This window comes from Lissotriton vulgaris, unplaced genomic scaffold (genome assembly GCF_964263255.1).
Source record: "Lissotriton vulgaris unplaced genomic scaffold, aLisVul1.2 SCAFFOLD_2072, whole genome shotgun sequence".
NCBI classification, from domain to species: Eukaryota; Metazoa; Chordata; class Amphibia; order Caudata; family Salamandridae; genus Lissotriton; species Lissotriton vulgaris.
This window is the reverse complement of record NW_028244743.1, coordinates 353,986-378,487: the sequence shown is the minus strand read 5'-3', so window position 1 is coordinate 378,487 and position 24,502 is coordinate 353,986. Positions and strand designations below refer to the sequence as shown.

At 45.1% G+C, this 24,502-nt stretch overlaps 26 non-coding genes across 26 annotated transcripts; 13 read left to right on the top strand and 13 right to left on the bottom strand.

Annotated features, from left to right (window-relative positions):
- Positions 1–579: 579 nt before the first annotated feature.
- TRNAH-AUG (transfer RNA histidin (anticodon AUG)) lies at positions 580–652 on the bottom strand. The gene has a single exon. It is a non-coding gene; the product is annotated as a tRNA-His (tRNA).
- Positions 653–1,365: 713 nt separating this feature from the next.
- LOC147667082 (U6 spliceosomal RNA) lies at positions 1,366–1,472 on the top strand. The gene has a single exon (XR_015304590.1). It is a non-coding gene; the product is annotated as a U6 spliceosomal RNA (small nuclear RNA).
- A 1,010-nt stretch (positions 1,473–2,482) lies between these two features.
- On the bottom strand, positions 2,483–2,555 carry TRNAR-ACG (transfer RNA arginine (anticodon ACG)). The gene has a single exon. It is a non-coding gene; the product is annotated as a tRNA-Arg (tRNA).
- A 714-nt stretch (positions 2,556–3,269) lies between these two features.
- On the top strand, positions 3,270–3,376 carry LOC147667080 (U6 spliceosomal RNA). Its single transcript, XR_015304589.1, has one exon. It is a non-coding gene; the product is annotated as a U6 spliceosomal RNA (small nuclear RNA).
- Positions 3,377–4,386: 1,010 nt separating this feature from the next.
- TRNAR-ACG (transfer RNA arginine (anticodon ACG)) lies at positions 4,387–4,459 on the bottom strand. Its single transcript has one exon. It is a non-coding gene; the product is annotated as a tRNA-Arg (tRNA).
- A 714-nt stretch (positions 4,460–5,173) lies between these two features.
- Positions 5,174–5,280, top strand: LOC147667078 (U6 spliceosomal RNA). The gene has a single exon (XR_015304588.1). It is a non-coding gene; the product is annotated as a U6 spliceosomal RNA (small nuclear RNA).
- A 1,010-nt stretch (positions 5,281–6,290) lies between these two features.
- Positions 6,291–6,363, bottom strand: TRNAR-ACG (transfer RNA arginine (anticodon ACG)). The gene has a single exon. It is a non-coding gene; the product is annotated as a tRNA-Arg (tRNA).
- A 714-nt stretch (positions 6,364–7,077) lies between these two features.
- Positions 7,078–7,184, top strand: LOC147667076 (U6 spliceosomal RNA). Its single transcript, XR_015304669.1, has one exon. It is a non-coding gene; the product is annotated as a U6 spliceosomal RNA (small nuclear RNA).
- Positions 7,185–8,194: 1,010 nt separating this feature from the next.
- Positions 8,195–8,267, bottom strand: TRNAR-ACG (transfer RNA arginine (anticodon ACG)). Its single transcript has one exon. It is a non-coding gene; the product is annotated as a tRNA-Arg (tRNA).
- Positions 8,268–8,981: 714 nt separating this feature from the next.
- Positions 8,982–9,088, top strand: LOC147667074 (U6 spliceosomal RNA). Its single transcript, XR_015304587.1, has one exon. It is a non-coding gene; the product is annotated as a U6 spliceosomal RNA (small nuclear RNA).
- A 1,010-nt stretch (positions 9,089–10,098) lies between these two features.
- On the bottom strand, positions 10,099–10,171 carry TRNAR-ACG (transfer RNA arginine (anticodon ACG)). The gene has a single exon. It is a non-coding gene; the product is annotated as a tRNA-Arg (tRNA).
- Positions 10,172–10,885: 714 nt separating this feature from the next.
- On the top strand, positions 10,886–10,992 carry LOC147667072 (U6 spliceosomal RNA). Its single transcript, XR_015304586.1, has one exon. It is a non-coding gene; the product is annotated as a U6 spliceosomal RNA (small nuclear RNA).
- Positions 10,993–12,002: 1,010 nt separating this feature from the next.
- On the bottom strand, positions 12,003–12,075 carry TRNAR-ACG (transfer RNA arginine (anticodon ACG)). The gene has a single exon. It is a non-coding gene; the product is annotated as a tRNA-Arg (tRNA).
- A 714-nt stretch (positions 12,076–12,789) lies between these two features.
- On the top strand, positions 12,790–12,896 carry LOC147667070 (U6 spliceosomal RNA). The gene has a single exon (XR_015304585.1). It is a non-coding gene; the product is annotated as a U6 spliceosomal RNA (small nuclear RNA).
- A 1,020-nt stretch (positions 12,897–13,916) lies between these two features.
- TRNAR-ACG (transfer RNA arginine (anticodon ACG)) lies at positions 13,917–13,989 on the bottom strand. Its single transcript has one exon. It is a non-coding gene; the product is annotated as a tRNA-Arg (tRNA).
- A 714-nt stretch (positions 13,990–14,703) lies between these two features.
- LOC147667068 (U6 spliceosomal RNA) lies at positions 14,704–14,810 on the top strand. Its single transcript, XR_015304584.1, has one exon. It is a non-coding gene; the product is annotated as a U6 spliceosomal RNA (small nuclear RNA).
- A 1,020-nt stretch (positions 14,811–15,830) lies between these two features.
- TRNAR-ACG (transfer RNA arginine (anticodon ACG)) lies at positions 15,831–15,903 on the bottom strand. Its single transcript has one exon. It is a non-coding gene; the product is annotated as a tRNA-Arg (tRNA).
- Positions 15,904–16,617: 714 nt separating this feature from the next.
- On the top strand, positions 16,618–16,724 carry LOC147667066 (U6 spliceosomal RNA). The gene has a single exon (XR_015304583.1). It is a non-coding gene; the product is annotated as a U6 spliceosomal RNA (small nuclear RNA).
- A 1,010-nt stretch (positions 16,725–17,734) lies between these two features.
- Positions 17,735–17,807, bottom strand: TRNAR-ACG (transfer RNA arginine (anticodon ACG)). The gene has a single exon. It is a non-coding gene; the product is annotated as a tRNA-Arg (tRNA).
- Positions 17,808–18,521: 714 nt separating this feature from the next.
- Positions 18,522–18,628, top strand: LOC147667064 (U6 spliceosomal RNA). The gene has a single exon (XR_015304582.1). It is a non-coding gene; the product is annotated as a U6 spliceosomal RNA (small nuclear RNA).
- Positions 18,629–19,637: 1,009 nt separating this feature from the next.
- TRNAR-ACG (transfer RNA arginine (anticodon ACG)) lies at positions 19,638–19,710 on the bottom strand. Its single transcript has one exon. It is a non-coding gene; the product is annotated as a tRNA-Arg (tRNA).
- Positions 19,711–20,424: 714 nt separating this feature from the next.
- Positions 20,425–20,531, top strand: LOC147667062 (U6 spliceosomal RNA). Its single transcript, XR_015304690.1, has one exon. It is a non-coding gene; the product is annotated as a U6 spliceosomal RNA (small nuclear RNA).
- Positions 20,532–21,541: 1,010 nt separating this feature from the next.
- TRNAR-ACG (transfer RNA arginine (anticodon ACG)) lies at positions 21,542–21,614 on the bottom strand. Its single transcript has one exon. It is a non-coding gene; the product is annotated as a tRNA-Arg (tRNA).
- Positions 21,615–22,328: 714 nt separating this feature from the next.
- LOC147667060 (U6 spliceosomal RNA) lies at positions 22,329–22,435 on the top strand. Its single transcript, XR_015304580.1, has one exon. It is a non-coding gene; the product is annotated as a U6 spliceosomal RNA (small nuclear RNA).
- A 1,020-nt stretch (positions 22,436–23,455) lies between these two features.
- On the bottom strand, positions 23,456–23,528 carry TRNAR-ACG (transfer RNA arginine (anticodon ACG)). The gene has a single exon. It is a non-coding gene; the product is annotated as a tRNA-Arg (tRNA).
- Positions 23,529–24,242: 714 nt separating this feature from the next.
- On the top strand, positions 24,243–24,349 carry LOC147667058 (U6 spliceosomal RNA). The gene has a single exon (XR_015304579.1). It is a non-coding gene; the product is annotated as a U6 spliceosomal RNA (small nuclear RNA).
- The last annotated feature ends 153 nt before the right edge of the window (positions 24,350–24,502 follow it).

Below are 24,502 nucleotides of genomic sequence, written 5' to 3'. Positions count from 1 at the left end.
CTAGGCGCTTGGAGGACATATTGGGTCTACATCCCTCAGTTTCTGAGGTCCAAGAAATGTTCACCCTCTACCCTAATAGAGAGGTCTTGGCCGATCGTGGCTGAGAAGGGAAGAAGGTTGCAGCGCAAGATGCTTATGGTCCTTCTCTAATAATGGACCAACTTTCTCTCTCTCCTTACCTGTGGTTCTGCCTGGCTACTGGGGCTACCAGTTGTAAGCCTGCAGCCCACAGGGAGTTGGTTTGTTCCTCTCACACATGTAAATGGGTAAGCATTCAAGTGCACACACCTGCCTACGTCCACAGACCCTCGCGCACACACACTTTTGTCAACAAGCTTTTTCGCAATTAAGAGTATCAGGGACCCATGTTGAAATACAAAAGCAGCACACCACGTGACGGCCATCACATAGAGTCCAGCAGCAAATGGGAAACGTTTAACTAGCTGTGGTCTAATTACTTGCGCTCTACGGTGGAACAACTGCTGGATGAGTCCTGCTGGAGAATATTGAACCTACAACAAGTCTGAGGTAAATAAAAATTCCACATGAATATAATCAAACAGGGACCTACAACCCTTCCGAGCCAGATAGGAGTCGAACCTACATTCTTCTGATCCATAGTCAGACGCGTTATCCATTGCGCCACTGGCCCTATGTAGACTTACACATCCTTTTGTCCTTAAGTGGGCTAGAAAGTGTGTGTATGTGTGTGTGAAGGCACAAGGAAACCCATCTGACCTCCTGGAAGTCTGTTCTGTGAGGTTTTCCCAAGTTTTACAAAGGACTTTAGGAGAAGGAAGCACCTAAAAGCTAGGCGAAATGGTCCTAGATCCAAGGAAATCTTTTAGATCAGGCTCAGTTTCTTAAATAGTTTGCATTAACATAATCAGTTCCAGGTCTGTGTGGGGCTGAGCTTGGGAACTCCTTAGTAAGTAGGCGTTTACAACAATAAGGGGTTTAATATTACAACACAGGTGAACATTCAGACACATTATCATAAGCTCACCTTGTCCAGGGACCCAAGCATGCTGCTTTCCACTCTCAGAGCCCTTCCCCTAACCTACTGTGCAGCTGTTTCACCTTTAATATCACTGTTCCACAGGCAGCGTGACGTCACAATGCTCCTTGTCTGTAGCCCGAACCAGGAGCCTTTGCAAACCTGGTATAATCTACATACTTACGGTGTGTTTAGTCTTGGACCACAAATGCAGTGAAGAATAATGGATTGCTACTCTTCATACATTTTTGACCATTGGCTCAGATTTGAATGCGTACTGGCCATCTGAGCATCTCTGCCAGGCCACCCTATGTCTAGAGACTGTAGATTTAGAGAGTTTATAAACATTGTCAGTTCATCAATAAAGTGTGCTCGCTTCGGCAGCACATATACTAAAATTGGAACGATACAGAGAAGATTAGCATGGCCCCTGCGCAAGGATGACACGCAAATTCGTGAAGCGTTCCATATTTTTAACAGCTTTTAGGAGAGAAATCTTTTTTGTTTTCAAGACTAATTGAAAAAATAAAGCAGGTCCCAGTGCTGTCCCCGTAATATGTATTTTTCAATTAGTCTCTCCTCAACATTTTTAATGTATTTGCTTTGCAGTAAAGAAGGTGCGCTCTATGTTCAGCTGCATTTAGCAAGGAAGCCTGCAGGACTTCTGGGACTTTTCTTTCTCTTTTTTAGCCTCACTGTCATTATTCTTCACCACCCCCAAATCTATACTGCTGCAGTGTTGTGTTGCTTTGTGGGAAGCAGGACAAAGAGAAGGGCAGGGCCTATGCAAATGAAGGCCTCAGGGATGTCTGGGAGTGCCTTTTTAGCAGTATTGTTAAAGTCCACCTTGCAACCGGATTGGTCGGGTAAGCTGAAAAACACCATGCCAGATTGGGCACCAGGTCTCTAGGCGCTTGGAGGACATATTGGGTCTACATCCCTCAGTTTCTGAGGTCCAAGAAATGTTCACCCTCTACCCTAATAGAGAGGTCTTGGCCGATCGTGGCTGAGAAGGGAAGAAGGTTGCAGCGCAAGATGCTTATGGTCCTTCTCTAATAATGGACCAACTTTCTCTCTCTCCTTACCTGTGGTTCTGCCTGGCTACTGGGGCTACCAGTTGTAAGCCTGCAGCCCACAGGGAGTTGGTTTGTTCCTCTCACACATGTAAATGGGTAAGCATTCAAGTGCACACACCTGCCTACGTCCACAGACCCTCGCGCACACACACTTTTGTCAACAAGCTTTTTCGCAATTAAGAGTATCAGGGACCCATGTTGAAGTACAAAAGCAGCACACCACGTGACGGCCATCACATAGAGTCCAGCAGCAAATGGGAAACGTTTAACTAGCTGTGGTCCTATTACTTGCGCTCTACCGTGGAACAACTGCTGGATGAGTCCTGCTGGAGAATATTGAACCTACAACAAGTCTGAGGTAAATAAAAATTCCACAGGAATATAATCAAACAGGGACCTACAACCCTTCCGAGCCAGATAGGAGTCGAACCTACAATCTTCTGATCCGTAGTCAGACGCGTTATCCATTGCGCCACTGGCCCTATGTAGACTTACGCATCCTTTTGTCCTTAAGTGGGCTAGAAAGTGTGTGTATGTGTGTGTGAAGGCACAAGGAAACCCATCTGACCTCCTGGAAGTCTGTTCTGTGAGGTTTTCCCAAGTTTTACAAAGGACTTTAGGAGAAGGAAGCACCTAAAAGCTAGGCGAAATGGTCCTAGATCCAAGGAAATCTTTTAGATCAGGCTCAGTTTCTTAAATAGTTTGCATTAACATAATCAGTTCCAGGTCTGTGTGGGGCTGAGCTTGGGAACTCCTTAGTAAGTAGGCGTTTACAACAATAAGGGGTTTAATATTACAACACAGGTGAACATTCAGACACATTATCATAAGCTCACCTTGTCCAGGGACCCAAGCATGCTGCCTTTCCACTCTCAGAGCCCTTCACCTAACCTACTGTGCAGCTGTTTCACCTTTAATATCACTGTTCCACAGGCAGCGTGACGTCACAATGCTCCTTGTCTGTAGCCCGAACCAGGAGCCTTTGCAAACCTGGTATAATCTACATACTTACGGTGTGTTTAGTCTTGGACCACAAATGCAGTGAAGAATAATGGATTGCTACTCTTCATACATTTTTGACCATTGGCTCAGATTTGAATGCGTACTGGCCATCTGAGCATCTCTGCCAGGCCACCCTATGTCTAGAGACTGTAGATTTAGAGAGTTTATAAACATTGTCAGTTCATCAATAAAGTGTGCTCGCTTCGGCAGCACATATACTAAAATTGGAACGATACAGAGAAGATTAGCATGGCCCCTGCGCAAGGATGACACGCAAATTCGTGAAGCGTTCCATATTTTTAACAGCTTTTAGGAGAGAAATCTTTTTTGTTTTCAAGACTAATTGAAAAAATAAAGCAGGTCCCAGTGCTGTCCCCGTAATATGTATTTTTCAATTAGTCTCTCCTCAACATTTTTAATGTATTTGCTTTGCAGTAAAGAAGGTGCGCTCTATGTTCAGCTGCATTTAGCAAGGAAGCCTGCAGGACTTCTGGGACTTTTCTTTCTCTTTTTTAGCCTCACTGTCATTATTCTTCACCACCCCCAAATCTATACTGCTGCAGTGTTGTGTTGCTTTGTGGGAAGCAGGACAAAGAGAAGGGCAGGGCCTATGCAAATGAAGGCCTCAGGGATGTCTGGGAGTGCCTTTTTAGCAGTATTGTTAAAGTCCACCTTGCAACCGGATTGGTCGGGTAAGCTGAAAAACACCATGCCAGATTGGGCACCAGGTCTCTAGGCGCTTGGAGGACATATTGGGTCTACATCCCTCAGTTTCTGAGGTCCAAGAAATGTTCACCCTCTACCCTAATAGAGAGGTCTTGGCCGATCGTGGCTGAGAAGGGAAGAAGGTTGCAGCGCAAGATGCTTATGGTCCTTCTCTAATAATGGACCAACTTTCTCTCTCTCCTTACCTGTGGTTCTGCCTGGCTACTGGGGCTACCAGTTGTAAGCCTGCAGCCCACAGGGAGTTGGTTTGTTCCTCTCACACATGTAAATGGGTAAGCATTCAAGTGCACACACCTGCCTACGTCCACAGACCCTCGCGCACACACACTTTTGTCAACAAGTTTTTTCGCAATTAAGAGTATCAGGGACCCATGTTGAAATACAAAAGCAGCACACCACGTGACGGCCATCACATAGAGTCCAGCAGCAAATGGGAAACGTTTAACTAGCTGTGGTCCTATTACTTGCGCTCTACCGTGGAACAACTGCTGGATGAGTCCTGCTGGAGAATATTGAACCTACAACAAGTCTGAGGTAAATAAAAATTCCACAGGAATATAATCAAACAGGGACCTACAACCCTTCCGAGCCAGATAGGAGTCGAACCTACAATCTTCTGATCCGTAGTCAGACGCGTTATCCATTGCGCCACTGGCCCTATGTAGACTTACGCATCCTTTTGTCCTTAAGTGGGCTAGAAAGTGTGTGTATGTGTGTGTGAAGGCACAAGGAAACCCATCTGACCTCCTGGAAGTCTGTTCTGTGAGGTTTTCCCAAGTTTTACAAAGGACTTTAGGAGAAGGAAGCACCTAAAAGCTAGGCGAAATGGTCCTAGATCCAAGGAAATCTTTTAGATCAGGCTCAGTTTCTTAAATAGTTTGCATTAACATAATCAGTTCCAGGTCTGTGTGGGGCTGAGCTTGGGAACTCCTTAGTAAGTAGGCGTTTACAACAATAAGGGGTTTAATATTACAACACAGGTGAACATTCAGACACATTATCATAAGCTCACCTTGTCCAGGGACCCAAGCATGCTGCCTTTCCACTCTCAGAGCCCTTCACCTAACCTACTGTGCAGCTGTTTCACCTTTAATATCACTGTTCCACAGGCAGCGTGACGTCACAATGCTCCTTGTCTGTAGCCCGAACCAGGAGCCTTTGCAAACCTGGTATAATCTACATACTTACGATGTGTTTAGTCTTGGACCACAAATGCAGTGAAGAATAATGGATTGCTACTCTTCATACATTTTTGACCATTGGCTCAGATTTGAATGCGTACTGGCCATCTGAGCATCTCTGCCAGGCCACCCTATGTCTAGAGACTGTAGATTTAGAGAGTTTATAAACATTGTCAGTTCATCAATAAAGTGTGCTCGCTTCGGCAGCACATATACTAAAATTGGAACGATACAGAGAAGATTAGCATGGCCCCTGCGCAAGGATGACACGCAAATTCGTGAAGCGTTCCATATTTTTAACAGCTTTTAGGAGAGAAATCTTTTTTGTTTTCAAGACTAATTGAAAAAATAAAGCAGGTCCCAGTGCTGTCCCCGTAATATGTATTTTTCAATTAGTCTCTCCTCAACATTTTTAATGTATTTGCTTTGCAGTAAAGAAGGTGCGCTCTATGTTCAGCTGCATTTAGCAAGGAAGCCTGCAGGACTTCTGGGACTTTTCTTTCTCTTTTTTAGCCTCACTGTCATTATTCTTCACCACCCCCAAATCTATACTGCTGCAGTGTTGTGTTGCTTTGTGGGAAGCAGAACAAAGAGAAGGGCAGGGCCTATGCAAATGAAGGCCTCAGGGATGTCTGGGAGTGCCTTTTTAGCAGTATTGTTAAAGTCCACCTTGCAACCGGATTGGTCGGGTAAGCTGAAAAACACCATGCCAGATTGGGCACCAGGTCTCTAGGCGCTTGGAGGACATATTGGGTCTACATCCCTCAGTTTCTGAGGTCCAAGAAATGTTCACCCTCTACCCTAATAGAGAGGTCTTGGCCGATCGTGGCTGAGAGGGGAAGAAGGTAGCAGTGCAAGATGCTTATGGTCCTTCTCTAATAATGGACCAACTTTCTCTCTCTCCTTACCTGTGGTTCTGCCTGGCTACTGGGGCTACCAGTTGTAAGCCTGCAGCCCACAGGGAGTTGGTTTGTTCCTCTCACACATGTAAATGGGTAAGCATTCAAGTGCACACACCTGCCTACGTCCACAGACCCTCGCGCACACACACTTTTGTCAACAAGCTTTTTCGCAATTAAGAGTATCAGGGACCCATGTTGAAATACAAAAGCAGCACACCACGTGACGGCCATCACATAGAGTCCAGCAGCAAATGGGAAACGTTTAACTAGCTGTGGTTCTATTACTTGCGCTCTACCGTGGAACAACTGCTGGATGAGTCCTGCTGGAGAATATTGAACCTACAACAAGTCTGAGGTAAATAAAAATTCCACAGGAATATAATCAAACAGGGACCTACAACCCTTCCGAGCCAGATAGGAGTCGAACCTACAATCTTCTGATCCGTAGTCAGACGCGTTATCCATTGCGCCACTGGCCCTATGTAGACTTACGCATCCTTTTGTCCTTAAGTGGGCTAGAAAGTGTGTGTATGTGTGTGTGAAGGCACAAGGAAACCCATCTGACCTCCTGGAAGTCTGTTCTGTGAGGTTTTCCCAAGTTTTACAAAGGACTTTAGGAGAAGGAAGCACCTAAAAGCTAGGCGAAATGGTCCTAGATCCAAGGAAATCTTTTAGATCAGGCTCAGTTTCTTAAATAGTTTGCATTAACATAATCAGTTCCAGGTCTGTGTGGGGCTGAGCTTGGGAACTCCTTAGTAAGTAGGCATTTACAACAATAAGGGGTTTAATATTACAACACAGGTGAACATTCAGACACATTATCATAAGCTCACCTTGTCCAGGGACCCAAGCATGCTGCCTTTCCACTCTCAGAGCCCTTCACCTAACCTACTGTGCAGCTGTTTCACCTTTAATATCACTGTTCCACAGGCAGCGTGACGTCACAATGCTCCTTGTCTGTAGCCCGAACCAGGAGCCTTTGCAAACCTGGTATAATCTACATACTTACGGTGTGTTTAGTCTTGGACCACAAATGCAGTGAAGAATAATGGATTGCTACTCTTCATACATTTTTGACCATTGGCTCAGATTTGAATGCGTACTGGCCATCTGAGCATCTCTGCCAGGCCACCCTATGTCTAGAGACTGTAGATTTAGAGAGTTTATAAACATTGTCAGTTCATCAATAAAGTGTGCTCGCTTCGGCAGCACATATACTAAAATTGAAACGATACAGAGAAGATTAGCATGGCCCCTGCGCAAGAATGACACGCAAATTCGTGAAGCGTTCCATATTTTTAACAGCTTTTAGGAGAGAAATCTTTTTTTTTTTCAAGACTAATTGAAAAAATAAAGCAGGTCCCAGTGCTGTCCCCGTAATATGTATTTTTCAATTAGTCTCTCCTCAACATTTTTAATGTATTTGCTTTGCAGTAAAGAAGGTGCGCTCTATGTTCAGCTGCATTTAGCAAGGAAGCCTGCAGGACTTCTGGGACTTTTCTTTCTCTTTTTTAGCCTCACTGTCATTATTCTTCACCACCCCCAAATCTATACTGCTGCAGTGTTGTGTTGCTTTGTGGGAAGCAGGACAAAGAGAAGGGCAGGGCCTATGCAAATGAAGGCCTCAGGGATGTCTGGGAGTGCCTTTTTAGCAGTATTGTTAAAGTCCACCTTGCAACCGGATTGGTCGGGTAAGCTGAAAAACACCATGCCAGATTGGGCACCAGGTCTCTAGGCGCTTGGAGGACATATTGGGTCTACATCCCTCAGTTTCTGAGGTCCAAGAAATGTTCACCCTCTACCCTAATAGAGAGGTCTTGTCCGATCGTGGCTGAGAAGGGAAGAAGGTTGCAGCGCAAGATGCTTATGGTCCTTCTCTAATAATGGACCAACTTTCTCTCTCTCCTTACCTGTGGTTCTGCCTGGCTACTGGGGCTACCAGTTGTAAGCCTGCAGCCCACAGGGAGTTGGTTTGTTCCTCTCACACATGTAAATGGGTAAGCATTCAAGTGCACACACCTGCCTACGTCCACAGACCCTCGCGCGCACACACTTTTGTCAACAAGCTTTTTCGCAATTAAGAGTATCAGGGACCCATGTTGAAATACAAAAGCAGCACACCACGTGACGGCCATCACATAGAGTCCAGCAGCAAATGGGAAACGTTTAACTAGCTGTGGTCCTATTACTTGCGCTCTACCGTGGAACAACTGCTGGATGAGTCCTGCTGGAGAATATTGAACCTACAACAAGTCTGAGGTAAATAAAAATTCCACAGGAATATAATCAAACAGGGACCTACAACCCTTCCGAGCCAGATAGGAGTCGAACCTACAATCTTCTGATCCGTAGTCAGACGCGTTATCCATTGCGCCACTGGCCCTATGTAGACTTACGCATCCTTTTGTCCTTAAGTGGGCTAGAAAGTGTGTGTATGTGTGTGTGAAGGCACAAGGAAACCCATCTGACCTCCTGGAAGTCTGTTCTGTGAGGTTTTCCCAAGTTTTACAAAGGACTTTAGGAGAAGGAAGCACCTAAAAGCTAGGCGAAATGGTCCTAGATCCAAGGAAATCTTTTAGATCAGGCTCAGTTTCTTAAATAGTTTGCATTAACATAATCAGTTCCAGGTCTGTGTGGGGCTGAGCTTGGGAACTCCTTAGTAAGTAGGCGTTTACAACAATAAGGGGTTTAATATTACAACACAGGTGAACATTCAGACACATTATCATAAGCTCACCTTGTACAGGGACCCAAGCATGCTGCCTTTCCACTCTCAGAGCCCTTCACCTAACCTACTGTGCAGCTGTTTCACCTTTAATATCACTGTTCCACAGGCAGCGTGACGTCACAATGCTCCTTGTCTGTAGCCCGAACCAGGAGCCTTTGCAAACCTGGTATAATCTACATACTTACGGTGTGTTTAGTCTTGGACCACAAATGCAGTGAAGAATAATGGATTGCTACTCTTCATACATTTTTGACCATTGGCTCAGATTTGAATGCGTAGTGGCCATCTGAGCATCTCTGCCAGGCCACCCTATGTCTAGAGACTGTAGATTTAGAGAGTTTATAAACATTGTCAGTTCATCAATAAAGTGTGCTCGCTTCGGCAGCACATATACTAAAATTGGAACGATACAGAGAAGATTAGCATGGCCCCTGCGCAAGGATGACACGCAAATTCGTGAAGCGTTCCATATTTTTAACAGCTTTCAGGAGAGAAATCTTTTTTGTTTTCAAGACTAATTGAAAAAATAAAGCAGGTCCCAGTGCTGTCCCCGTAATATGTATTTTTCAATTAGTCTCTCCTCAACATTTTTAATGTATTTGCTTTGCAGTAAAGAAGGTGCGCTCTATGTTCAGCTGCATTTAGCAAGGAAGCCTGCAGGACTTCTGGGACTTTTCTTTCTCTTTTTTAGCCTCACTGTCATTATTCTTCACCACCCCCAAATCTATACTGCTGCAGTGTTGTGTTGCTTTGTGGGAAGCAGGACAAAGAGAAGGGCAGGGCCTATGCAAATGAAGGCCTCAGGGATGTCTGGGAGTGCCTTTTTAGCAGTATTGTTAAAGTCCACCTTGCAACCGGATTGGTCGGGTAAGCTGAAAAACACCATGCCAGATTGGGCACCAGGTGTCTAGGCGCTTGGAGGACATATTGGGTCTACATCCCTCAGTTTCTGAGGTCCAAGAAATGTTCACCCTCTACCCTAATAGAGAGGTCTTGGCCGATCGTGGCTGAGAGGGGAAGAAGGTAGCAGTGCAAGATGCTTATGGTCCTTCTCTAATAATGGACCAACTTTCTCTCTCTCCTTACCTGTGGTTCTGCCTGGCTACTGGGGCTACCAGTTGTAAGCCTGCAGCCCACAGGGAGTTGGTTTGTTCCTCTCACACATGTAAATGGGTAAGCATTCAAGTGCACACACCTGCCTACGTCCACAGACCCTCGCGCACACACACTTTTGTCAACAAGCTTTTTTGCAATTAAGAGTATCAGGGACCCATGTTGAAATACAAAAGCAGCACACCACGTGACGGCCATCACATAGAGTCCAGCAGCAAATGGGAAACGTTTAACTAGCTGTGGTCCTATTACTTGCGCTCTACCGTGGAACAACTGCTGGATGAGTCCTGCTGGAGAATATTGAACCTACAACAAGTCTGAGGTAAATAAAAATTCCACAGGAATATAATCAAACAGGGACCTACAACCCTTCCGAGCCAGATAGGAGTCGAACCTACAATCTTCTGATCCGTAGTCAGACGCGTTATCCATTGCGCCACTGGCCCTATGTAGACTTACGCATCCTTTTGTCCTTAAGTGGGCTAGAAAGTGTGTGTATGTGTGTGTGAAGGCACAAGGAAACCCATCTGACCTCCTGGAAGTCTGTTCTGTGAGGTTTTCCCAAGTTTTACAAAGGACTTTAGGAGAAGGAAGCACCTAAAAGCTAGGCGAAATGGTCCTAGATCCAAGGAAATCTTTTAGATCAGGCTCAGTTTCTTAAATAGTTTGCATTAACATAATCAGTTCCAGGTCTGTGTGGGGCTGAGCTTGGGAACTCCTTAGTAAGTAGGCGTTTACAACAATAAGGGGTTTAATATTACAACACAGGTGAACATTCAGACACATTATCATAAGCTCACCTTGTCCAGGGACCCAAGCATGCTGCCTTTCCACTCTCAGAGCCCTTCACCTAACCTACTGTGCAGCTGTTTCACCTTTAATATCACTGTTCCACAGGCAGCGTGACGTCACAATGCTCCTTGTCTGTAGCCCGAACCAGGAGCCTTTGCAAACCTGGTATAATCTACATACTTACGGTGTGTTTAGTCTTGGACCACAAATGCAGTGAAGAATAATGGATTGCTACTCTTCATACATTTTTGACCATTGGCTCAGATTTGAATGCGTACTGGCCATCTGAGCATCTCTGCCAGGCCACCCTATGTCTAGAGACTGTAGATTTAGAGAGTTTATAAACATTGTCAGTTCATCAATAAAGTGTGCTCGCTTCGGCAGCACATATACTAAAATTGGAACGATACAGAGAAGATTAGCATGGCCCCTGCGCAAGGATGACACGCAAATTCGTGAAGCGTTCCATATTTTTAACAGCTTTTAGGAGAGAAATCTTTTTTGTTTTCAAGACTAATTGAAAAAATAAAGCATGTCCCAGTGCTGTCCCCGTAATATGTATTTTTCAATTAGTCTCTCCTCAACATTTTTAATGTATTTGCTTTGCAGTAAAGAAGGTGCGCTCTATGTTCAGCTGCATTTAGCAAGGAAGCCTGCAGGACTTCTGGGACTTTTCTTTCTCTTTTTTAGCCTCACTGTCATTATTCTTCACCACCCCCAAATCTATACTGCTGCAGTGTTGTGTTGCTTTGTGGGAAGCAGGACAAAGAGAAGGGCAGGGCCTATGCAAATGAAGGCCTCAGGGATGTCTGGGAGTGCCTTTTTAGCAGTATTGTTAAAGTCCACCTTGCAACCGGATTGGTCGGGTAAGCTGAAAAACACCATGCCAGATTGGGCACCAGGTCTCTAGGCGCTTGGAGGACATATTGGGTCTACATCCCTCAGTTTCTGAGGTCCAAGAAATGTTCACCCTCTACCCTAATAGAGAGGTCTTGGCCGATCGTGGCTGAGAAGGGAAGAAGGTTGCAGCGCAAGATGCTTATGGTCCTTCTCTAATAATGGACCAACTTTCTCTCTCTCCTTACCTGTGGTTCTGCCTGGCTACTGGGGCTACCAGTTGTAAGTCTGCAGCCCACAGGGAGTTGGTTTGTTCCTCTCACACATGTAAATGGGTAAGCATTCAAGTGCACACACCTGCCTACGTCCACAGACCCTCGCGCACACACACTTTTGTCAACAAGCTTTTTCGCAATTAAGAGTATCAGGGACCCATGTTGAAATACAAAAGCAGCACACCACGTGACGGCCATCACATAGAGTCCAGCAGCAAATGGGAAACGTTTAACTAGCTGTGGTCCTATTACTTGCGCTCTACCGTGGAACAACTGCTGGATGAGTCCTGCTGGAGAATATTGAACCTACAACAAGTCTGAGGTAAATAAAAATTCCACAGGAATATAATCAAACAGGGACCTACAACCCTTCCGAGCCAGATAGGAGTCGAACCTACAATCTTCTGATCCGTAGTCAGACGCGTTATCCATTGCGCCACTGGCCCTATGTAGACTTACGCATCCTTTTGTCCTTAAGTGGGCTAGAAAGTGTGTGTATGTGTGTGTGAAGGCACAAGGAAACCCATCTGACCTCCTGGAAGTCTGTTTTGTGAGGTTTTCCCAAGTTTTACAAAGGACTTTAGGAGAAGGAAGCACCTAAAAGCTAGGCGAAATGGTCCTAGATCCAAGGAAATCTTTTAGATCAGGCTCAGTTTCTTAAATAGTTTGCATTAACATAATCAGTTCCAGGTCTGTGTGGGGCTGAGCTTGGGAACTCCTTAGTAAGTAGGCGTTTACAACAATAAGGGGTTTAATATTACAACACAGGTGAACATTCAGACACATTATCATAAGCTCACCTTGTCCAGGGACCCAAGCATGCTGCCTTTCCACTCTCAGAGCCCTTCACCTAACCTACTGTGCAGCTGTTTCACCTTTAATATCACTGTTCCACAGGCAGCGTGACGTCACAATGCTCCTTGTCTGTAGCCCGAACCAGGAGCCTTTGCAAACCTGGTATAATCTACATACTTACGGTGTGTTTAGTCTTGGACCACAAATGCAGTGAAGAATAATGGATTGCTACTCTTCATACATTTTTGACCATTGGCTCAGATTTGAATGCGTACTGGCCATCTGAGCATCTCTGCCAGGCCACCCTATGTCTAGAGACTGTAGATTTAGAGAGTTTATAAACTTTGTCAGTTCATCAATAAAGTGTGCTCGCTTCGGCAGCACATATACTAAAATTGGAACGATACAGAGAAGATTAGCATGGCCCCTGCGCAAGGATGACACGCAAATTCGTGAAGCGTTCCATATTTTTAACAGCTTTCAGGAGAGAAATCTTTTTTGTTTTCAAGACTAATTGAAAAAATAAAGCAGGTCCCAGTGCTGTCCCCGTAATATGTATTTTTCAATTAGTCTCTCCTCAACATTTTTAATGTATTTGCTTTGCAGTAAAGAAGGTGCGCTCTATGTTCAGCTGCATTTAGCAAGGAAGCCTGCAGGACTTCTGGGACTTTTCTTTCTCTTTTTTAGCCTCACTGTCATTATTCTTCACCACCCCCAAATCTATACTGCTGCAGTGTTGTGTTGCTTTGTGGGAAGCAGGACAAAGAGAAGGGCAGGGCCTATGCAAATGAAGGCCTCAGGGATGTCTGGGAGTGCCTTTTTAGCAGTATTGTTAAAGTCCACCTTGCAACCGGATTGGTCGGGTAAGCTGAAAAACACCATGCCAGATTGGGCACCAGGTGTCTAGGCGCTTGGAGGACATATTGGGTCTACATCCCTCAGTTTCTGAGGTCCAAGAAATGTTCACCCTCTACCCTAATAGAGAGGTCTTGGCCGATCGTGGCTGATCGTGGCTGAGAGGGGAAGAAGGTAGCAGTGCAAGATGCTTATGGTCCTTCTCTAATAATGGACCAACTTTCTCTCTCTCCTTACCTGTGGTTCTGCCTGGCTACTGGGGCTACCAGTTGTAAGCCTGCAGCCCACAGGGAGTTGGTTTGTTCCTCTCACACATGTAAATGGGTAAGCATTCAAGTGCACACACCTGCCTACGTCCACAGACCCTCGCGCACACACACTTTTGTCAACAAGCTTTTTCGCAATTAAGAGTATCAGGGACCCATGTTGAAATACAAAAGCAGCACACCACGTGACGGCCATCACATAGAGTCCAGCAGCAAATGGGAAACGTTTAACTAGCTGTGGTCCTATTACTTGCGCTCTACCGTGGAACAACTGCTGGATGAGTCCTGCTGGAGAATATTGAACCTACAACAAGTCTGAGGTAAATAAAAATTCCACAGGAATATAATCAAACAGGGACCTACAACCCTTCCGAGCCAGATAGGAGTCGAACCTACAATCTTCTGATCCGTAGTCAGACGCGTTATCCATTGCGCCACTGGCCCTATGTAGACTTATGCATCCTTTTGTCCTTAAGTGGGCTAGAAAGTGTGTGTATGTGTGTGTGAAGGCACAAGGAAACCCATCTGACCTCCTGGAAGTCTGTTCTGTGAGGTTTTCCCAAGTTTTACAAAGGACTTTAGGAGAAGGAAGCACCTAAAAGCTAGGCGAAATGGTCCTAGATCCAAGGAAATCTTTTAGATCAGGCTCAGTTTCTTAAATAGTTTGCATTAACATAATCAGTTCCAGGTCTGTGTGGGGCTGAGCTTGGGAACTCCTTAGTAAGTAGGCGTTTACAACAATAAGGGGTTTAATATTACAACACAGGTGAACATTCAGACACATTATCATAAGCTCACCTTGTCCAGGGACCCAAGCATGCTGCCTTTCCACTCTCAGAGCCCTTCACCTAACCTACTGTGCAGCTGTTTCACCTTTAATATCACTGTTCCACAGGCAGCGTGACGTCACAATGCTCCTTGTCTGTAGCCCGAACCAGGAGCCTTTGCAAACCTGGTATAATCTACATACTTACGGTGTGTTTAGTCTTGGACCACAAATGCAGTGAAGAATAATGGATTGCTACTCTTCATACATTTTTTACCATTGGCTCAGATTTGAATGCGTACTGGCCATCTGAGCATCTCTGCCAGGCCACCCTATGTCTAGAGACTGTAGATTTAGAGAGTTTATAAACATTGTCAGTTCATCAATAAAGTGTGCTCGCTTCGGCAGCACATATACTAAAATTGGAACGATACAGAGAAGATTAGCATGGCCCCTGCGCAAGGATGACACGCAAATTCGTGAAGCGTTCCATATTTTTAACAGCTTTCAGGAGAGAAATCTTTTTTGTTTTCAAGACTAATTGAAAAAATAAAGCAGGTCCCAGTGCTGTCCCCGTAATATGTATTTTTCAATTAGTCTCTCCTCAACATTTTTAATGTATTTGCTTTGCAGTAAAGAAGGTGCGCTCTATGTTCAGCTGCATTTAGCAAGGAAGCCTGCAGGACTTCTGGGACTTTTCTTTCTCTTTTTTAGCCTCACTGTCATTATTCTTCACCACCCCCAAATCTATACTGCTGCAGTGTTGTGTTGCTTTGTGGGAAGCAGGACAAAGAGAAGGGCAGGGCCTATGCAAATGAAGGCCTCAGGGATGTCTGGGAGTGCCTTTTTAGCAGTATTGTTAAAGTCCACCTTGCAACCGGATTGGTCGGGTAAGCTGAAAAACACCATGCCAGATTGGGCACCAGGTGTCTAGGCGCTTGGAGGACATATTGGGTCTACATCCCTCAGTTTCTGAGGTCCAAGAAATGTTCACCCTCTACCCTAATAGAGAGGTCTTGGCCGATCGTGGCTGATCGTGGCTGAGAGGGGAAGAAGGTAGCAGTGCAAGATGCTTATGGTCCTTCTCTAATAATGGACCAACTTTCTCTCTCTCCTTACCTGTGGTTCTGCCTGGCTACTGGGGCTACCAGTTGTAAGCCTGCAGCCCACAGGGAGTTGGTTTGTTCCTCTCACACATGTAAATGGGTAAGCATTCAAGTGCACACACCTGCCTACGTCCACAGACCCTCGCGCACACACACTTTTGTCAACAAGCTTTTTCGCAATTAAGAGTATCAGGGACCCATGTTGAAGTACAAAAGCAGCACACCACGTGACGGCCATCACATAGAGTCCAGCAGCAAATGGGAAACGTTTAACTAGCTGTGGTCCTATTACTTGCGCTCTACCGTGGAACAACTGCTGGATGAGTCCTGCTGGAGAATATTGAACCTACAACAAGTCTGAGGTAAATAAAAATTCCACAGGAATATAATCAAACAGGGACCTACAACCCTTCCGAGCCAGATAGGAGTCGAACCTACAATCTTCTGATCCGTAGTCAGACGCGTTATCCATTGCGCCACTGGCCCTATGTAGACTTACGCATCCTTTTGTCCTTAAGTGGGCTAGAAAGTGTGTGTATGTGTGTGTGAAGGCACAAGGAAACCCATCTGACCTCCTGGAAGTCTGTTCTGTGAGGTTTTCCCAAGTTTTACAAAGGACTTTAGGAGAAGGAAGCACCTAAAAGCTAGGCGAAATGGTCCTAGATCCAAGGAAATCTTTTAGATCAGGCTCAGTTTCTTAAATAGTTTGCATTAACATAATCAGTTCCAGGTCTGTGTGGGGCTGAGCTTGGGAACTCCTTAGTAAGTAGGCGTTTACAACAATAAGGGGTTTAATATTACAACACAGGTGAACATTCAGACACATTATCATAAGCTCACCTTGTCCAGGGACCCAAGCATGCTGCCTTTCCACTCTCAGAGCCCTTCACCTAACCTACTGTGCAGCTGTTTCACCTTTAATATCACTGTTCCACAGGCAGCGTGACGTCACAATGCTCCTTGTCTGTAGCCCGAACCAGGAGCCTTTGCAAACCTGGTATAATCTACATACTTACGGTGTGTTTAGTCTTGGACCACAAATGCAGTGAAGAATAATGGATTGCTACTCTTCATACATTTTTGACCATTGGCTCAGATTTGAATGCGTACTGGCCATCTGAGCATCTCTGCCAGGCCACCCTATGTCTAGAGACTGTAGATTTAGAGAGTTTATAAACATTGTCAGTTCATCAATAAAGTGTGCTCGCTTCGGCAGCACATATACTAAAATTGGAACGATACAGAGAAGATTAGCATGGCCCCTGCGCAAGGATGACACGCAAATTCGTGAAGCGTTCCATATTTTTAACAGCTTTTAGGAGAGAAATCTTTTTTGTTTTCAAGACTAATTGAAAAAATAAAGCAGGTCCCAGTGCTGTCCCCGTAATATGTATTTTTCAATTAGTCTCTCCTCAACATTTTTAATGTATTTGCTTTGCAGTAAAGAAGGTGCGCTCTATGTTCAGCTGCATTTAGCAAGGAAGCCTGCAGGACTTCTGGGACTTTTCTTTCTCTTTTTTAGCCTCACTGTCATTATTCTTCACCACCCCCAAATCTATACTGCTGCAGTGTTGTGTTGCTTTGTGGGAAGCAGGACAAAGAGAAGGGCAGGGCCTATGCAAATGAAGGCCTCAGGGATGTCTGGGAGTGCCTTTTTAGCAGTATTGTTAAAGTCCACCTTGCAACCGGATTGGTCGGGTAAGCTGAAAAACACCATGCCAGATTGGGCACCAGGTCTCTAGGCGCTTGGAGGACATATTGGGTCTACATCCCTCAGTTTCTGAGGTCCAAGAAATGTTCACCCTCTACCCTAATAGAGAGGTCTTGGCCGATCGTGGCTGAGAAGGGAAGAAGGTTGCAGCGCAAGATGCTTATGGTCCTTCTCTAATAATGGACCAACTTTCTCTCTCTCCTTACCTGTGGTTCTGCCTGGCTACTGGGGCTACCAGTTGTAAGCCTGCAGCCCACAGGGAGTTGGTTTGTTCCTCTCACACATGTAAATGGGTAAGCATTCAAGTGCACACACCTGCCTACGTCCACAGACCCTCGCGCACACACACTTTTGTCAACAAGTTTTTTCGCAATTAAGAGTATCAGGGACCCATGTTGAAATACAAAAGCAGCACACCACGTGACGGCCATCACATAGAGTCCAGCAGCAAATGGGAAACGTTTAACTAGCTGTGGTCCTATTACTTGCGCTCTACCGTGGAACAACTGCTGGATGAGTCCTGCTGGAGAATATTGAACCTACAACAAGTCTGAGGTAAATAAAAATTCCACAGGAATATAATCAAACAGGGACCTACAACCCTTCCGAGCCAGATAGGAGTCGAACCTACAATCTTCTGATCCGTAGTCAGACGCGTTATCCATTGCGCCACTGGCCCTATGTAGACTTACGCATCCTTTTGTCCTTAAGTGGGCTAGAAAGTGTGTGTATGTGTGTGTGAAGGCACAAGGAAACCCATCTGACCTCCTGGAAGTCTGTTCTGTGAGGTTTTCCCAAGTTTTACAAAGGACTTTAGGAGAAGGAAGCACCTAAAAGCTAGGCGAAATGGTCCTAGATCCAAGGAAATCTTTTAGATCAGGCTCAGTTTCTTAAATAGTTTGCATTAACATAATCAGTTCCAGGTCTGTGTGGGGCTGAGCTTGGGAACTCCTTAGTAAGTAGGCGTTTACAACAATAAGGGGTTTAATATTACAACACAGGTGAACATTCAGACACATTATCATAAGCTCACCTTGTCCAGGGACCCAAGCATGCTGCCTTTCCACTCTCAGAGCCCTTCACCTAACCTACTGTGCAGCTGTTTCACCTTTAATATCACTGTTCCACAGGCAGCGTGACGTCACAATGCTCCTTGTCTGTAGCCCGAACCAGGAGCCTTTGCAAACCTGGTATAATCTACATACTTACGGTGTGTTTAGTCTTGGACCACAAATGCAGTGAAGAATAATGGATTGCTACTCTTCATACATTTTTGACCATTGGCTCAGATTTGAATGCGTACTGGCCATCTGAGCATCTCTGCCAGGCCACCCTATGTCTAGAGACTGTAGATTTAGAGAGTTTATAAACATTGTCAGTTCATCAATAAAGTGTGCTCGCTTCGGCAGCACATATACTAAAATTGGAACGATACAGAGAAGATTAGCATGGCCCCTGCGCAAGGATGACACGCAAATTCGTGAAGCGTTCCATATTTTTAACAGCTTTTAGGAGAGAAATCTTTTTTGTTTTCAAGACTAATTGAAAAAATAAAGCAGGTCCCAGTGCTGTCCCCGTAATATGTATTTTTCAATTAGTCTCTCCTCAACATTTTTAATGTATTTGCTTTGCAGTAAAGAAGGTGCGCTCTATGTTCAGCTGCATTTAGCAAGGAAGCCTGCAGGACTTCTGGGACTTTTCTTTCTCTTTTTTAGCCTCACTGTCATTATTCTTCACCACCCCCAAATCTATACTGCTGCAGTGTTGTGTTGCTTTGTGGGAAGCAGAACAAAGAGAAGGGCAGGGCCTATGCAAATGAAGGCCTCAGGGATGTCTGGGAGTGCCTTTTTAGCAGTATTGTTAAAGTCCACCTTGCAACCGGATTGGTCGGGTAAGCTGAAAAACACCATGCCAGATTGGGCACAGGTCTCTAGGCGCTTGGAGGACATATTGGGTCTACATCCCTCAGTTTCTGAGGTCCAAGAAATGTTCACCCTCTACCCTAATAGAGAGGTCTTGGCCGATCGTGGCTGAGAGGGGAAGAAGGTAGCAGTGCAAGATGCTTATGGTCCTTCTCTAATAATGGACCAACTTTCTCTCTCTCCTTACCTGTGGTTCTGCCTGGCTACTGGGGCTACCAGTTGTAAGCCTGCAGCCCACAGGGAGTTGGTTTGTTCCTCTCACACATGTAAATGGGTAAGCATTCAAGTGCACACACCTGCCTACGTCCACAGACCCTCGCGCACACACACTTTTGTCAACAAGCTTTTTCGCAATTAAGAGTATCAGGGACCCATGTTGAAATACAAAAGCAGCACACCACGTGACGGCCATCACATAGAGTCCAGCAGCAAATGGGAAACGTTTAACTAGCTGTGGTTCTATTACTTGCGCTCTACCGTGGAACAACTGCTGGATGAGTCCTGCTGGAGAATATTGAACCTACAACAAGTCTGAGGTAAATAAAAATTCCACAGGAATATAATCAAACAGGGACCTACAACCCTTCCGAGCCAGATAGGAGTCGAACCTACAATCTTCTGATCCGTAGTCAGACGCGTTATCCATTGCGCCACTGGCCCTATGTAGACTTACGCATCCTTTTGTCCTTAAGTGGGCTAGAAAGTGTGTGTATGTGTGTGTGAAGGCACAAGGAAACCCATCTGACCTCCTGGAAGTCTGTTCTGTGAGGTTTTCCCAAGTTTTACAAAGGACTTTAGGAGAAGGAAGCACCTAAAAGCTAGGCGAAATGGTCCTAGATCCAAGGAAATCTTTTAGATCAGGCTCAGTTTCTTAAATAGTTTGCATTAACATAATCAGTTCCAGGTCTGTGTGGGGCTGAGCTTGGGAACTCCTTAGTAAGTAGGCATTTACAACAATAAGGGGTTTAATATTACAACACAGGTGAACATTCAGACACATTATCATAAGCTCACCTTGTCCAGGGACCCAAGCATGCTGCCTTTCCACTCTCAGAGCCCTTCACCTAACCTACTGTGCAGCTGTTTCACCTTTAATATCACTGTTCCACAGGCAGCGTGACGTCACAATGCTCCTTGTCTGTAGCCCGAACCAGGAGCCTTTGCAAACCTGGTATAATCTACATACTTACGGTGTGTTTAGTCTTGGACCACAAATGCAGTGAAGAATAATGGATTGCTACTCTTCATACATTTTTGACCATTGGCTCAGATTTGAATGCGTACTGGCCATCTGAGCATCTCTGCCAGGCCACCCTATGTCTAGAGACTGTAGATTTAGAGAGTTTATAAACATTGTCAGTTCATCAATAAAGTGTGCTCGCTTCGGCAGCACATATACTAAAATTGAAACGATACAGAGAAGATTAGCATGGCCCCTGCGCAAGAATGATACGCAAATTCGTGAAGCGTTCCATATTTTTAACAGCTTTTAGGAGAGAAATCTTTTTTTTTTTCAAGACTAATTGAAAAAATAAAGCAGGTCCCAGTGCTGTCCCCGTAATATGTATTTTTCAATTAGTCTCTCCTCAACATTTTTAATGTATTTGCTTTGCAGTAAAGAAGGTGCGCTCTATGTTCAGCTGCATTTAGCAAGGAAGCCTGCAGGACTTCTGGGACTTTTCTTTCTCTTTTTTAGCCTCACTGTCATTATTCTTCACCACCCCCAAATCTATACTGCTGCAGTGTTGTGTTGCTTTGTGGGAAGCAGGACAAAGAGAAGGGCAGGGCCTATGCAAATGAAGGCCTCAGGGATGTCTGGGAGTGCCTTTTTAGCAGTATTGTTAAAGTCCACCTTGCAACCGGATTGGTCGGGTAAGCTGAAAAACACCATGCCAGATTGGGCACCAGGTCTCTAGGCGCTTGGAGGACATATTGGGTCTACATCCCTCAGTTTCTGAGGTCCAAGAAATGTTCACCCTCTACCCTAATAGAGAGGTCTTGTCCGATCGTGGCTGAGAAGGGAAGAAGGTTGCAGCGCAAGATGCTTATGGTCCTTCTCTAATAATGGACCAACTTTCTCTCTCTCCTTACCTGTGGTTCTGCCTGGCTACTGGGGCTACCAGTTGTAAGCCTGCAGCCCACAGGGAGTTGGTTTGTTCCTCTCACACATGTAAATGGGTAAGCATTCAAGTGCACACACCTGCCTACGTCCACAGACCCTCGCGCACACACACTTTTGTCAACAAGCTTTTTCGCAATTAAGAGTATCAGGGACCCATGTTGAAGTACAAAAGCAGCACACCACGTGACGGCCATCACATAGAGTCCAGCAGCAAATGGGAAACGTTTAACTAGCTGTGGTCCTATTACTTGCGCTCTACCGTGGAACAACTGCTGGATGAGTCCTGCTGGAGAATATTGAACCTACAACAAGTCTGAGGTAAATAAAAATTCCACAGGAATATAATCAAACAGGGACCTACAACCCTTCCGAGCCAGATAGGAGTCGAACCTATAATCTTCTGATCCGTAGTCAGACGCGTTATCCATTGCGCCACTGGCCCTATGTAGACTTACGCATCCTTTTGTCCTTAAGTGGGCTAGAAAGTGTGTGTATGTGTGTGTGAAGGCACAAGGAAACCCATCTGACCTCCTGGAAGTCTGTTCTGTGAGGTTTTCCCAAGTTTTACAAAGGACTTTAGGAGAAGGAAGCACCTAAAAGCTAGGCGAAATGGTCCTAGATCCAAGGAAATCTTTTAGATCAGGCTCAGTTTCTTAAATAGTTTGCATTAACATAATCAGTTCCAGGTCTGTGTGGGGCTGAGCTTGGGAACTCCTTAGTAAGTAGGCATTTACAACAATAAGGGGTTTAATATTACAACACAGGTGAACATTCAGACACATTATCATAAGCTCACCTTGTCCAGGGACCCAAGCATGCTGCCTTTCCACTCTCAGAGCCCTTCACCTAACCTACTGTGCAGCTGTTTCACCTTTAATATCACTGTTCCACAGGCAGCGTGACGTCACAATGCTCCTTGTCTGTAGCCCGAACCAGGAGCCTTTGCAAACCTGGTATAATCTACATACTTACGGTGTGTTTAGTCTTGGACCACAAATGCAGTGAAGAATAATGGATTGCTACTCTTCATACATTTTTTACCATTGGCTCAGATTTGAATGCGTACTGGCCATCTGAGCATCTCTGCCAGGCCACCCTATGTCTAGAGACTGTAGATTTAGAGAGTTTATAAACATTGTCAGTTCATCAATAAAGTGTGCTCGCTTCGGCAGCACATATACTAAAATTGGAACGATACAGAGAAGATTAGCATGGCCCCTGCGCAAGGATGACACGCAAATTCGTGAAGCGTTCCATATTTTTAACAGCTTTCAGGAGAGAAATCTTTTTTGTTTTCAAGACTAATTGAAAAAATAAAGCAGGTCCCAGTGCTGTCCCCGTAATATGTATTTTTCAATTAGTCTCTCCTCAACATTTTTAATGTATTTGCTTTGCAGTAAAGAAGGTGCGCTCTATGTTCAGCTGCATTTAGCAAGGAAGCCTGCAGGACTTCTGGGACTTTTCTTTCTCTTTTTTAGCCTCACTGTCATTATTCTTCACCACCCCCAAATCTATACTGCTGCAGTGTTGTGTTGCTTTGTGGGAAGCAGGACAAAGAGAAGGGCAGGGCCTATGCAAATGAAGGCCTCAGGGATGTCTGGGAGTGCCTTTTTAGCAGTATTGTTAAAGTCCACCTTGCAACCGGATTGGTCGGGTAAGCTGAAAAACACCATGCCAGATTGGGCACCAGGTGTCTAGGCGCTTGGAGGACATATTGGGTCTACATCCCTCAGTTTCTGAGGTCCAAGAAATGTTCACCCTCTACCCTAATAGAGAGGTCTTGGCCGATCGTGGCTGATCGTGGCTGAGAGGGGAAGAAGGTAGCAGTGCAAGATGCTTATGGTCCTTCTCTAATAATGGACCAACTTTCTCTCTCTCCTTACCTGTGGTTCTGCCTGGCTACTGGGGCTACCAGTTGTAAGCCTGCAGCCCACAGGGAGTTGGTTTGTTCCTCTCACACATGTAAATGGGTAAGCATTCAAGTGCACACACCTGCCTACGTCCACAGACCCTCGCGCACACACACTTTTGTCAACAAGCTTTTTCGCAATTAAGAGTATCAGGGACCCATGTTGAAGTACAAAAGCAGCACACCACGTGACGGCCATCACATAGAGTCCAGCAGCAAATGGGAAACGTTTAACTAGCTGTGGTCCTATTACTTGCGCTCTACCGTGGAACAACTGCTGGATGAGTCCTGCTGGAGAATATTGAACCTACAACAAGTCTGAGGTAAATAAAAATTCCACAGGAATATAATCAAACAGGGACCTACAACCCTTCCGAGCCAGATAGGAGTCGAACCTACAATCTTCTGATCCGTAGTCAGACGCGTTATCCATTGCGCCACTGGCCCTATGTAGACTTACGCATCCTTTTGTCCTTAAGTGGGCTAGAAAGTGTGTGTATGTGTGTGTGAAGGCACAAGGAAACCCATCTGACCTCCTGGAAGTCTGTTCTGTGAGGTTTTCCCAAGTTTTACAAAGGACTTTAGGAGAAGGAAGCACCTAAAAGCTAGGCGAAATGGTCCTAGATCCAAGGAAATCTTTTAGATCAGGCTCAGTTTCTTAAATAGTTTGCATTAACATAATCAGTTCCAGGTCTGTGTGGGGCTGAGCTTGGGAACTCCTTAGTAAGTAGGCGTTTACAACAATAAGGGGTTTAATATTACAACACAGGTGAACATTCAGACACATTATCATAAGCTCACCTTGTCCAGGGACCCAAGCATGCTGCCTTTCCACTCTCAGAGCCCTTCACCTAACCTACTGTGCAGCTGTTTCACCTTTAATATCACTGTTCCACAGGCAGCGTGACGTCACAATGCTCCTTGTCTGTAGCCCGAACCAGGAGCCTTTGCAAACCTGGTATAATCTACATACTTACGGTGTGTTTAGTCTTGGACCACAAATGCAGTGAAGAATAATGGATTGCTACTCTTCATACATTTTTGACCATTGGCTCAGATTTGAATGCGTACTGGCCATCTGAGCATCTCTGCCAGGCCACCCTATGTCTAGAGACTGTAGATTTAGAGAGTTTATAAACATTGTCAGTTCATCAATAAAGTGTGCTCGCTTCGGCAGCACATATACTAAAATTGGAACGATACAGAGAAGATTAGCATGGCCCCTGCGCAAGGATGACACGCAAATTCGTGAAGCGTTCCATATTTTTAACAGCTTTTAGGAGAGAAATCTTTTTTGTTTTCAAGACTAATTGAAAAAATAAAGCAGGTCCCAGTGCTGTCCCCGTAATATGTATTTTTCAATTAGTCTCTCCTCAACATTTTTAATGTATTTGCTTTGCAGTAAAGAAGGTGCGCTCTAT